This window comes from Amia ocellicauda, unplaced genomic scaffold (assembly GCF_036373705.1).
Source record: "Amia ocellicauda isolate fAmiCal2 unplaced genomic scaffold, fAmiCal2.hap1 HAP1_SCAFFOLD_56, whole genome shotgun sequence".
In the NCBI taxonomy this organism is placed as follows: Eukaryota; Metazoa; Chordata; class Actinopteri; order Amiiformes; family Amiidae; genus Amia; species Amia ocellicauda.
The window spans coordinates 394,839-408,592 of NW_027102986.1; positions in this window are offsets into that span (position 1 = coordinate 394,839).

Sequence of the window (13,754 nt, forward strand, 5' to 3'; positions counted from 1 at the left end):
TTATTCCTATTTTCATTATTATTAGTTTTATGTGGTTGTCATCTAGTATGTGATGTATTCGTCTGTATCAACATCAATATTATTATCATTATTAATACAAGCAGTGTAAATTACCATTCATTACACTCTTGCTCTGTTTGTAATAAGTTATGAACCCTTACACGTACTTACAGTCTCTGCCTTGTCTCTGACTTCTCTCTCTCTCTCTCTCTCTCTCTCTCTCTCTCTCTCTCTCATCTCAGGCTGCTTGTCTGCTCAGGCGAACAGGGGGAGCAGAGGAGCACATACGGCCCTTGCCCCCTGCCCCCCTCTTCCTAATTGATAGGGTATTTCTGTTTGTGAAAGGACTATTTCCAAACAGTTTTATAACTTGCCATGACTATGTTTCATTAAATTAGTTATGTTACACCTTTAGTTATACCTGTAGTAACTTCATTATTTTCCCTCATATTCCAGTCAATCACCATCAGAGTCTCTCGTGGCAGTACATTTGTCTCACACAGAACAAACTCTCCTTTCTCAACCGCTTTCAATTTTGGATAACATCGCACTGCATCCCAACAGCTTTTTTTTTTTTTTTCTAATAGTAGGTCAAACCTACGCTGCAGTTTACAAACACACTTAAGCCTGCGGGAACCCAGACAGGAAAACACAGTCCTGTTCCTTCACAAACAAGAAGACACAGTCAAGTCTATGGTAACCCTAAGAAACCATGCTCCTCGGTTATTGGTGTCAATGGATCTCATTATCCTGAAACTTTCATGATCGAAACATGGAATACTGTTTGTCAGTTTCCATAAAACTATGCATTAAGAGTAATGCAACAGTCACTTATCATTTTGAGCAGCTGTATCAATTGATAGTTAGATCTTTGTAATGAAATGAATAGACAGTGATCTCAGATGTAATGTGTGAATTGCATTTTGAAATGGTAATACTTTGATGTTAAGTTGTGTCATTTTAGTTCAATGAACAAATGATCTGAGGTTGATGTGTATTGTATCCAAGCAATTGTAAAAAAGTGTTAGAGTTTTGAAAAATGTGCATTTTGATCATCGGGTGTGAGTTTAGTGTCTAGAGTTTTGAAAAATGACATCAAGGTTCTGAAATGAGTGCCAAAGTGATTGTAAAAAAGTGTAATATCAGGGGACAGTGGCTATTAGTGATCTGGCCTTCCGTGGCCTCTGTATTAATGTAACAGGTCACATTTTATGTGTACACTGATACTTGATAGTATAATATAGTACAAGTAAAAAACATACATAGGTATCATAGAAGTATTTTGCAGAAATGATTATGGATAGTTATCAAAATGGAGAGGAAATGCTAAATCCAGTCTCCCCAGGCTGAGCTTCTATTGCTACACCTGCTAAGTGGCTGCTGGCCCCACTATATGGATAGAGCCACACCAAGTACAAGAGTCTCCCCATTGCTATTTATATCTCCCTATCCAGTCTTCTATAGGTGTCAGGGTGGGGTGCCTATTCCCCTGCATGCTTTGAAACCTATAGCACCTGGGACGCACACTTGGGATCCGGTTCCTCTGCCCCTCACATACACATGAGGAATCCCAGGTGCTCAATACGTCATACTGTCTCTTTCATCTCATGTGTAAACTATGGACAAATACATGACTAAACGTGTTAAGTTGCTTTTCCCAGAATGCTTTGCGCCACGATATGCAAATAACGGGGACTATGATTGGCTCCCTGACATTACCCACACTGCGACTGATGCTACCCATTTCACTACCCAACAAAGACCCATAATATGCATGTGTCTGTCTGTCTGTCTGTCAAAGTATGTGTGTCTGTGTCTGTTTGTGTGTGTTTGTGTGTCTGTCTCTGTGTGAAAATGTGCCTGTCTCTGTGTGAAAGTGAGTGTGTCTGTGTCTGTGTCTGTCTGTCTGTGAAAGTGAGTGTGTGAAAGTGTGTGTGAGTGTCTGTCTGTCTGTCTGTCTTTGAAAGTGTGTGTGAGTGTCTGTCTGTCATGTAACTTGCACATCTGTTAGGGCACCATATGCAGAGATGTACACATATTGTTCCTTTTCCATATACACTCACCTAAAGGATTATTAGGAACACCATACTAATACTGTGTTTGACCCCCTTTCGCCTTCAGAACTGCCTTAATTCTACGTGGCATTGATTCAACAAGGTGCTGAAAGCATTCTTTAGAAATGTTGGCCCATATTGATAGGATAGCATCTTGCAGTTGATGGAGATTTGTGGGATGCACATCCAGGGCACGAAGCTCCCGTTCCACCTGTAGCGTAAGGTACACTTATAAATTTCAATTAAAGAAGTGAATTTATAGTATCACCTTATCACGAATCCTGGAATCTTGTAGAACTCAATTTCTGTAATAATTGGACGCAGACACCAATTCCAAAGATATAAATTGTCAAATTTATTCAAAACAAAGACTAAATGTAGCACTACACTAATTATACAAAAGGGAAAAACTAATTAAAATTCAACTCTAGATCAACAAATCAAAGACAAATCACTTCCGTGACCAAATCAAAGACCATGGGATCGCATATGATAACACAAATCGTTAAACAAAAGAGGTTATAAACACATTGACTACAATACCAGTTAGTAAGATGAAGGTGAGTCTCTTGTTAGTATTATTAGTCAGACATTAAATAACTACGCAGGTTAGTATTTATGTCAGGTAACTTCTCGTTATATATATATCAGTCTCATTAACGTTTAGGTACAGAGAAAGATCCTATCATTACTTGTTACCACAATTTCCCTTAACTGATTATTATTCAATGATTAAGGATAGGCAGGGCCACCAATAATCTAATGTCTATTAACTTGTGTCAATTTCAGACTAAACAGTTAAACAGGAATGAGAAGATATTTCTCGGCGTTGACAGATTTTATTTCTAAAATTATCAACAAAACAGTTTAATGCAACACACATTTATATTTAAGAAAACTAAATGATATTACACATTCTAGAGTTATGAATCACAGATTAACATTTCTAATTGATTTCTCAAATGTCATGAATCATGAACTCCAAACTGTTAAACTTATCTGAACTTCGTCGCAGAGAGGCCTCTCTGCCTTCGGGCTCAGATAACAGCACACAGCACGAGGTCCGTGTGGTTTGGAACAAAGGCAGTCCGGTTCGGCTTTGTCCAAGAACTTCCACTCAGTCGATGCACCTGGAAGTTGGGGTTTCGCGAAAGTAGAGTCGTTTCCAAACAGATTTTCCACTGGTTTGAAGGCTCCAAGGTTGTGCACAAAATCTTCTTTGTAAGCAGGTTTCCACCATAGTTACTTGAAGACAAAGTCTTTGAGGAAAGCAGGGCCCTGTTTGTTCCAAGGGTCAAGTTTCTTAAAACTCAAATAGCTATTTAAATGACTGACACTTTCGTATTCAGTCGACTTAGTCATTTGTCCAGCTGTAAAACTCCACTGATCAGGTGGGCACAGGCGGGCAGCGCAGTCTGTAAAGTTCTTTATTTAATAAAGTCCTTTAAAATAATTCTTTGTACGGCTCAATCTCCTTCTCCCAGTTTAACTCTTCTGTTGCCGGCAAAGACTTGGTTGGTTTCTGGTTCCGGTTCGGGCAACAGAGCTACAGGTTGAGCTGTGGCAGCGAGTTACTGGTTCAGGTGAGAGAGAGAGAGAAAGAAAGGCCTGGTTTGTCCTTTATAGTCTGTCAGATCAATAGGTGATTGGTTCCTGAGTTCTTGAGATTGGATTTCGGTTTCAGCCCCCAGTGTCCTATTGGAGGGGGGCTTGATTTATGACTGATGTCAATCCATGCCATCTTTTGGAAATGCCGGTTGGCCTGGGTTCGTAGCTCTATGTCGGGATTTCGGCTCTCATCCACTTCAAAGAGTTTTTATCACCTACAGGCCCCTTTCTCCAGACATCTCATAGCAGAATAACAAACTATTTGGCCTCTTCTCGGTGCCATCCTCCCCAAAACTGTCACTTTGATGCAAACCAGTTCCAAGCTGATGAGCTAAGGAAATCTGATAACTTTGGGGGGGAGAGGTCTTCTTTAGATCCGTGCTTCAGCTCAGAGCCCAAATACTCTTATCCAAATACACCCAACATAACGCTACATACCCCCTTTCTTGAATGGGACTGAGGTCGACTAGGACGTTATCCCCTTCAAGACAAAATATGACGTTAAGCATTTATCTCAAAGTTATGTAACAGAATTCAACAGTGGACTTCACCATTCATGACCCCGAGAAATCAAAGAAAACAAACTAATAGTTCATTATTTAAGCAGAATGTATTCCAATCAAATTGACAATCCTATACTAGCACATATACAGGTTACATATTATAACACTAGTACATTAAAACAAAAAAACAATTGGTATTACTCAGTATTGAGTATGGTTACTGACGGTAACCAATAGGTGGAAGTTGATTAACAGAGGGAGGTGACTGGGAATTCAGGTGTTATTCAGGCACCTGACCTTCACTATGTCTATAATAGTTGGTAGGGACCTGGGTTCGAATGGTTGGCTTACATAGTAAGCCGGTGCCCCCTTTAGGGACATGCACAAAAAATGGTCTCATTGGGAAGTTGTACCTTGGTGGCTGTATCATATCTGTCATTCAATTCCACCGGCTTTGGTGATTCAACTTGAGCCCACAACCTGTTCAATAGATCCTGACCAATGATCAACTTCTCTGTTTCAAATTTGGAAATATAAACTGGATGAACCAACTTAATCTTCCCAAAGGTGAACTCTAACAATGCCTTTTGAGTGAGCTGTGCCTTAGTCTCTGTGTAACTTGTAATGTTCACACTACAAGCTTCCACTTTCAGTCGTTGGTCTGAGGTTTCCATAATTTGTTTCAGGTTGCCCATTGTGGTGGCAGACATTAAACAAATTTCAGCCCCAGTGTCCAACAAGGCTCCTCACTCCCACACATTCTCAATGGTCACTTCTATGTAAACTTGCTTGGCTCTGCCTCTCTGTGTCAGATCACCCAGTAACATCACCAAAGGTTCAGCTTGCCTGCAGGCAACTTCCCCCACTGGGAGGTCCCAGTGGGCTGATGTGTCAGAGAAACCCCCCTGCTGTTCCTCACATCCAATCAAAAACACAGAGGCGGGGACAGGGGGTGGTTCCAGAGCTAGTCATTCCTTAGGTGGCGAGTCCGGCCCTTTACCCTGGCTACTAACTTCCAGTTTGGGAAGAGGGGGCAAAGGGAGCAGAGCTAAGCGTAGCAGTAGCTCAGAAACTGCAACATTGCTCAGAGACTGAGTTAACCCACCTAGGCTAGGAGCAGATTTCTTTTTTTTATTGTAAGCCTGGGTGTCTTGGATTCCATCCTTGGGAGGTTCTTTCCTTCTTTGAATCTCTGTCCCCTCTAACTCCAGTGGAGAAATAGGGCTCTCAGAGCGCCTTGCCAGTACTTGGGTGCTTGAATCTTTACGATCAGAAGTGCTATTGTACTTGCTTTCACAAGCTTTCTGTGCCATTTTTTCGAATTTCAGCTATGTTCATATACATTGCGTCTGCATGTAATATGATCATTTCCTTAATCGCTGGGAACAAATTAGCAACAAACAACCCTTTAAAGCTCACCTCTTCCTCGGCCCCGGGTCGATCTTGACCCGCAAAATAGGTTTTCCTAAGCTTTTCATAGTAATCACGGGGGGACTCATGCTTACCCTGTTTGATCTGCTGTGCGGCAGTCACTGCTGCCACTGGATCAATGAACCTGGAATAGTCCCTAACTAATGCTCTGCACAAGCGTTGAAACCTATCGCAGACCATGGACCCTTGCCTCTCCATCCAAGAATGGACTTGGCGAGAGGTAGTTTTGCGGATTAGGAGAACCTTTTCCTTCTCCGTAGCCTCAGGATAGAAACTCAAAGCATACTTAATGTCCTTAATATACGCTTCCACATTTCCTTCCTTGTCTGCTGGGTTAAAGGTTTCACAATCTTTAGCCAGTTCTCTCAACTGGCGCATGTTAACCTTTCGGTCTGGACTCTCGGGAGAGGAAGTTCGTCTGTGCGACGAGCTTCTTACCCTGGGTGGAGAAAGACTACAGGGAGGGGTACGATCAGGACGAGGCAACCCGGGGCCTAAATGTGGAGACGGTGTGCGACTCCGTGCATTGGCCGGTTCCGGCTGTTCCTTTATGCTGTCAGGTGTCAGCTTTGCAGCCCACCAAGAGGCAGCTTTCAGGGCCCCTATTTGTTGCTTGAGACGCTCATTTTCAACTTCAGTTGATTTGAGTTCTCCCCTAAGCACCTGATTTACTCTCCTCATTTCTTCACTGTCCCTTTTTAAATGTATGACCTCGCCTTCGAGTATCTCCATTTTTACAGTGCCCAAATCTTTCTCCCTGACTGTTTTGCAAAGACGCATTTCCAAAACATCCCGGTCCTTCAAAACTATCCTTTCATTTTCAACCGCTTTACATCTGTCATTTTGCAGACCTTTTACTTGGATCAGAGTTGTTTCCAATTCAACTTGACATTGTCTTAAATCATTTCCTAATTGCTCTCTCTGTTCAATTAAGTCCTCTTTTTCAGCATTCAACACAATGACTTGTTTTCCACAAGTATCTAGCTTTCCTTCAAATTCTAAAACCATTCCATGCCGTTTGGCTCTTTCTTCTTTCGCTTTAGCATACTTTTCTCCTAGCTTTTTCAGTTTTTCAAACTTGCTTATGATCCAGTTCACTACCCTTGAGCTCGCAAGTGCTAAGCTAGCCATAACTTTCATCACCTCTATCGACTCTTTTTCGAGTTGCGTCGTAGTGTCGTTTGCCAACTGAGTTCGACGCGACTCTACTTCAAAGTCCAAACTGCCTAGGCGTCCAAGGAATTCAGGAATCTCTGTTCCTGGTACCTTAACAATCAATGCTTCACATGGGGACATTTGGGTAATCATTGTTTTGGCTATTCAGTAACAACCCAACAGAACAGTACTCGATTAATCACCTAATGACTCTAATGCCAACGCTTAGGATATCAACAATTTATCACAAGTAACTAAAACAGACTTAATCTTTTGTGACTTTGGATTTATGACTGATGTCAATCCATGCCATCTTTTGGAAATGCCGGTTGGCCTGGGTTCGTAGCTCTATGTCGGGATTTCGGCTCTCATCCACTTCAAAGAGTTTTTATCACCCACAGGCCCCTTTCTCCAGACATCTCATAGCAGAATAACAAACTATTTGGCCTCTTCTCGGTGCCATCCTCCCCAAAACTGTCACTTTGATGCAAACCAGTTCCAAGCTGATGAGCTAAGGAAATCTGATGACTTTGGGGGGGAGAGGTCTTCTTTAGATCCGTGCTTCAGCTCAGAGTCCAAATACTCTTATCCAAATACACCCAACATAACGTTACACACCACATCCCAAAGATGCTCTATTGGGTTGAGATCTGGTGACTGTGGGGGCCAGTTTAGTACAGTGAACTCATTGTCATGTTCAAGAAACCAATTTGAAATGATTCGACCTTTGTGACATGGTGCATTATCCTGCTGGAAGTAGCCATCAGAGGATGGGTACATGGTGGTCATAAAGGGATGGACATGGTCAGAAACAACGGGCCGTGGCATTTAAACGATGCCCAATTGGCACTAAGGGGCCTAAAGTGTGCCAAGAAAACATCCCCCACACCATTACACCACCACCACCAGCCTGCACAGTGGTAACAAGGCATGATGGATCCATGTTCTCATTCTGTTTACGCCAAATTCTGACTCTGAAATCGAGACTCATCAGACCAGGCAACATTTTTCCAGTCTTCAACTGTCCAATTTTGGTGAGCTTGTGCAAATTGTAGCCTCTTTTTCCTATTTGTAGTGGAGATGAGTGGTACCCAGTGGGGTCTTCTGCTGTTGTAGCCCATCCGCCTCAAGGTTGTACGTGTTGTGGCATCACAAATGCTTTGCTGCATACCTCGGTTGTAGCGAGTGGTTATTTCAGTCAAAGTTGCTCTTCTATCAGCTTGAATCGAGTCGGCCCATTCTCCTCTGAGCTCTAGCATCAACAAGGCATTTTCGCCCACAGGACTGCCGCATACTGGATGTTTTTCCCTTTTCACACCATTCTTTGTAAACCCTAGAAATGGTTGTGCGTGAAAATCCCAGTAATTGAGCAGATTGTGAAATACTCAGACCGGCCCGTCTGGCACCAACAACCATGCCACGCTCAAAATTGCTTAAATCACCTTTCATTCCCATTCAGACATTCAGTTTGGAGTTCAGGAGATTGTCTTGACCAGGACCACACCCCTAAATGCATTGAAGCAACTGCCATGTGATTGGTTGGTTAGATAATTGCATTAATGAGAAATTGAACAGGTGTTCCTAATAATCCTTTAGGTGAGTGTATATGTATGTATGTATGTATGCATGTCCAATTGCTTTGACAATTCAAATGCACTGAATTGAGAGAGAGAGAGAGAGAGAGAGAGAGAGAGAGAGAGAGAGAGTTGTAGTCCAGACCACTGCAAAATTCCTGCTGAAGTGATCTGGATCACCACACAATGGCCCAAGGACCACTGCAAACTTGGATTTCAATGTATTTGTGTAATCTGTGTTGCAATAGCACCTACCATGTTCCTTTGTGGTGATCTGGTTAATTCTGATCTGGGAAAACCACAATCCTGCAGGTTTAATAAGTCTCTCTACACATCAGTCCCTGAGTACCTTCAACCAATGGTCATTTTGACCAATTAAGCCCAAGATTTGAGTCAATTAAGTTGTCAAGGACTACCCAGTGAAGACGTGAACTCACGACTAGGTCACACTGTGAGCTCACCAGAGCAGACATTACACTGAGCTCACTGTGAGCTCACTTAGCGCTTTTCCAGCGACATGGTGACGGTGCTGGAGCCGGAGCCGCTGCCCTTAGCCGGTGGCTAACCCACCTCTATGTTACAAATGTTCCCTAAACACTTATTTTGCAAGATCAATAAAAATCCTTTAGGAAATTTAAACTTTTACTGACACACATAGTTAATAGCAATGTATTATAACTTTACCAAAAATAATAATCTGTATATCTTTAATTGTTTAGACGTCATTAAGATATAATGCATCTTTCACATAGGGAACATTTGTAACATGTTAGGAAAAACAAACAAATGATTTGAAAATATTCATAATTACAGCATACAATTTGTCAGGCTTCATAAGAATGGTATTTATAACATACTCTGTAAAAATCAAGCAAATAGCATTTGTGGTTCACGAGAAAATATAATATATATATATATATATATATATATATATATATATATATATACAATCAAAGCTATCAGACTATAGCAGCCGGTGTATGAAGACACATACGATTATACAGCATTATTTGGCAGCTTCGCAAGACCTAATTTTAAACGTTGTTGGTAAGTTAGATAATTAGTGGGGACCCGCTATTTGCAGTTCTTCCCCTCCATAATTGCTAAAATAAAGTTTTACTGACATTTTATTGACCCTACCACTGCATAGGGCACATCTGTAACATGAACGCTACTGAATGGCACATACATTGAAAACTACGGAGAACTGAGACAAATCCACTTTACACTTCATAAATAATCTTAAAACGTTTCCAACCAAGGCAACACCCACTTGAAATACGTTCATTCTCATTTTTGGTAAACAAAAAGAGAGATTGTTACATATGTTCCCTATGATGCATCTACAGAGAGAGAGACAGACAGACACTAACTCTCTCTCTCTCTCTCTCTCTCTCTCTCTCTCTCAGCTGGGAGTGTGTGGGAGGGGTCTGCAGTGAGCGGGAGTGCTGCTGAGAGCTCTGTCCTTTGGCTGCGTTTTTTTTGTTGCTTTACTTTTTTCAGTTTGTTTATTTTGTCTTCTGTTTTCAGTGCTTTTCTTATTGTGGGGGAACAGGGGAGGGGAGGGGGGAGTACCGGTAGTTCTTCCCGGGTCGGGGGGTCGGACCCCCTGAATGCGTCTTTTGAAAAACTGACCCGACGCCATGGAGTCAAGATCGCTCCGGTGCAGTTCTGCCCCCTAGAGCAGTGTGTGTTAGCGGTTGGGGAGGTAGCAGGGTGTGAAAATATCAAGTCTGCTGCCATTGTTATCTTCTTAAAAACCACTGATCTGCTCAATCAGCTAGTGGCTAATGGCACAGTGTTAGACGACACTTTCACCCCGGTGTTGCCGCTCGCTGCTCCTGCCCGGAAGGTAACGCTGTCTAACGTCCCTCCGTTCATCCGCACCGGCTCGGGCAGCTGATGTCCGGCATTAAGAGGGTCCCGCTGGGCTGCAAAGCCCCGCAACTGAAACACGTCGTGTCCTTCCGAAGGCAGCTGTATATGATCCTCAATAACATCAATGAGGATCTTAATGTCATTTTTAAATTTAAGATCGACAATACCGACTACGTCGTGTTCGCTACTTCGGAGTCCATGAAGTGTTTCAGGTGTGGGAGCGAGGGGCATGTCATGAGGAACTGTCCCGAGCAGGACAGGGAGCGGGAGGAGGAGCGGGGCGACGCGGGGAGGAATAGAGACACTAGTGGCAGTAAAAGAAGTGGTGGCACAGTAGTGAAGCTGGGGTAGCGAGCGGCTTGGTGGGGAAAGGTCCGGCTACACGCTGGAGCATCGCGGCAGCCACCGGGGACGCCTCGGGCTCGGAGTGACAGTGAGGGCGGCTTCACGGATTCCTCTCTCGCCTCCTCGTCCTCGGTGAGTCAGAGCTGCAGTGAAGGATATCAGGAGGTTTTTAGAGAAAACGAAGGGAAAGAGGTCTGTTGTAGTGGAGCAGTTTTTCCCAGATCGTGCACGCCTGCTGGCCTCTATTAAGTTTTTACAGAAACCCTGACCTATCAATTTGTACAACACTCACTGAAAACCATGGTTGGGGTCAATTCCTGTTTTTCAATTCCAATTCCTCCTACAAATCAATTCAAAATTGCAATTACTTTTTGCATTCACATAATATTCTTTATTGGAATTGAATTGAAAAGGGAATTAAAAATTGAATTGGAATTGACCCCAACCCTGTTGAAAACAAAACAAAAAATACAGATCTGGTTCTTCAAATCTTCACTCTGGTTTCATTCTGTGTCGTAGTTCATTTATCTTGCTGTTAATTGCACCACCAATTACACTCTTTGGGGTACTGGGCAATTTTTTCAAGGTAGCCCCTAAAAAACATGTATCACATAGATTTAATGACTTGCACATAGATATATAAAAATCTTTTAATAAACATACCACATATCTTTGAGAAGGGTTCATTAGTTACATATTGCCACAGTAAATCAACATTTTTGTGTGTGGGTGTATTTAAACGTTTTGGTGTATGCTCTTAAACTTGTCTTACACTAGTTCATAGTAAAATCTGTACTTGGCGAAGCAGCTATGCAAAGGCAGTCTTTTCTCCATTAATACCTTGCTTAAGCATTACATTGATGTGGCACAACTGGACTGAAATGTGAAGTATTTGCTCAAAAGTCAAATTTAAATGAGACATGAAAGTTTATATTGTCAAGGATCCCATGGCACTATTCATTATTATTATGTATTAATATGTCTGAAGCATTAATCCAAGGTGATTTACAAGGTGTTGTTGAAAGAGTGACGTGGCTGAATTCTAAGTCAGGCTTCCCTCAATCAGGTCTAACAAATTTGTTATGACTCCACCTTTACTGCTGTGTAGTAATCTGCTGGTACAAAATGGCTGCACCCCAGAGGGTGGTGGGTGAAGTGAGTCTGTAGAGCACTTCGGGATCTTTCCAGCTGCTACATGTAAGGTATTATTATTTATTAATAAATTAACTCTAGTCTCTGAAACTAAAACAAAGGCCAAAGGAACATTTCAAATGCTAACCCTTTGTGTTCTATACAGTTAAAAAGGAGAGTTAGAAATTTTGTACAACAGCATTTACATACCATATATGGCTTCCACCTTTAAGCGATCCAGAGGTGTCTTTTTCTCCGAAGTTGGATCTCTCTTGCTGCCACCACCACGAAGATTGCTCTTTAATAATGTTGGAAAGTCAAAGACAGCAACCGTCAGGGTTCTTGCATATGACGTATTCGTGCTGCACCTCTCTGCAAGGATCCAGGACAGTTTGTCAATGTAAACTCCAGTGCCTGGGAATATTTCCACCTAAAAGACAATGGTAAATAAAAAACAAGTTTATCCCCAAACTATTCTTATATTATGTTAAGTGGAATACATTATCAGTAAGGCTGTGATTTTGTTACAGAAATGTGTTATTAAAGACCACAGTATGTCTCAATTCTAAGTTTATTAATTTACAGACATAATAAAGTCAGTGAATCTGTGACACCCATAATTCAATTACATTCTTATTATCAACTATAACTATGAATATAACTGATAATGTAGCATCATTAGATTGTTTACAACCAATATTTGTTTTCAATATATATATTTTTACCTTGTCTTTGTAATATTGTAGACCAAGAGTGTTATACCTGTTTTGGTGATTCTTTGTCAGATTCAGAACAATTTGCTGTGGGGCTGTCAGAACCACTTGATGGTGACACACTTTTGTCTTTATTGCTGATAAATGTGGCTTTTGTTACAATTTTTTTCAGATTGTCCAAAAGGTCTGGAATCTCTGGAGAAAAAAACCTTAGTATTAAATGATAATCATTTCTAGTAATATATTTAATACAAAGTGAAAACAAAACCATCAATGCCTGCAATTATACTTGAGAGACTTGCTCTATGTTATTGGCAAACTGACCTTTTTGTGGGTCATTAACATTAGCTACGAAAAAAATAGAAGAGATAAAATACAAGAATTACCAGGTCTAATGTAATGCATATAGTCATTAATGTAGGATTATGAAGTTATGTTGAAAAACTTTATTTAATAATCAGTATTATTAAACTATTAGACAGTGCACATTAAGAGTCTGTATTGTGGTTCTAGATTACTTCAGTATGATCAACTATAATACATTACTCTGGAATCTAAATTACTGAAGAATAACATTTATCAAGGTAAGGAATTATTTGCTATAAATAAAAAAAACTTACCATCAACCATACGGTTTCGAAGACATTGGTTTTCATTTTTAAGTCTTGTGTTTTCCTTTTCGAGCTGCTTAACGTTTTGCTGTAGCTCAACTTCACTGGACTCTTTAAATGTCTGTAGAATATGACGGGATCTAATTCTTGAAGCTCCATCGGTTTTCTTTCTTATTTTGTGCTGTATTCAGAGAGGAAAAGAGTTTAAAATGAAAATATATATATATATGAATATGATTAAAAAAAAACAATCCTGCAATACATTTATTTAATATTTGCAGTAATTATCTCACCGGTAACTGTGGTTCATCAAGGTCACTATCATCTGAAATTTGAAGTTTTTTGTTTGGTTTAGGTACTCTCTTCATTTTAGGAGAGGGCATTTTTGTTAGGTCATTAAGTTTTCTTCTTAGTTCGCCTTCTTTTCCTAAAATAAAAATAAAATAAATAAAACCCTGCATTATGTCCACAGATATTTGGGGATTATATTTATTTGTCATAAAAATACTGTGCTTTGACCATACAAATTAAGATGAACAGCCAACACTGAATCAAAACTGAAGTTAAATTATATCTGGTTTAATTTATTTTGTGATTTGGGGGATTTTATTGTAAAGCACAACACACAATAAATCGTTCTTACAAATGCCAGTCAAGTATGACGAGTTTTTAGCGCCCTCACCACCACCTACCATGTTATAAGAGTATGTTAGAAGTACAACACATTAATAACTTAAACATTAATTTCAAA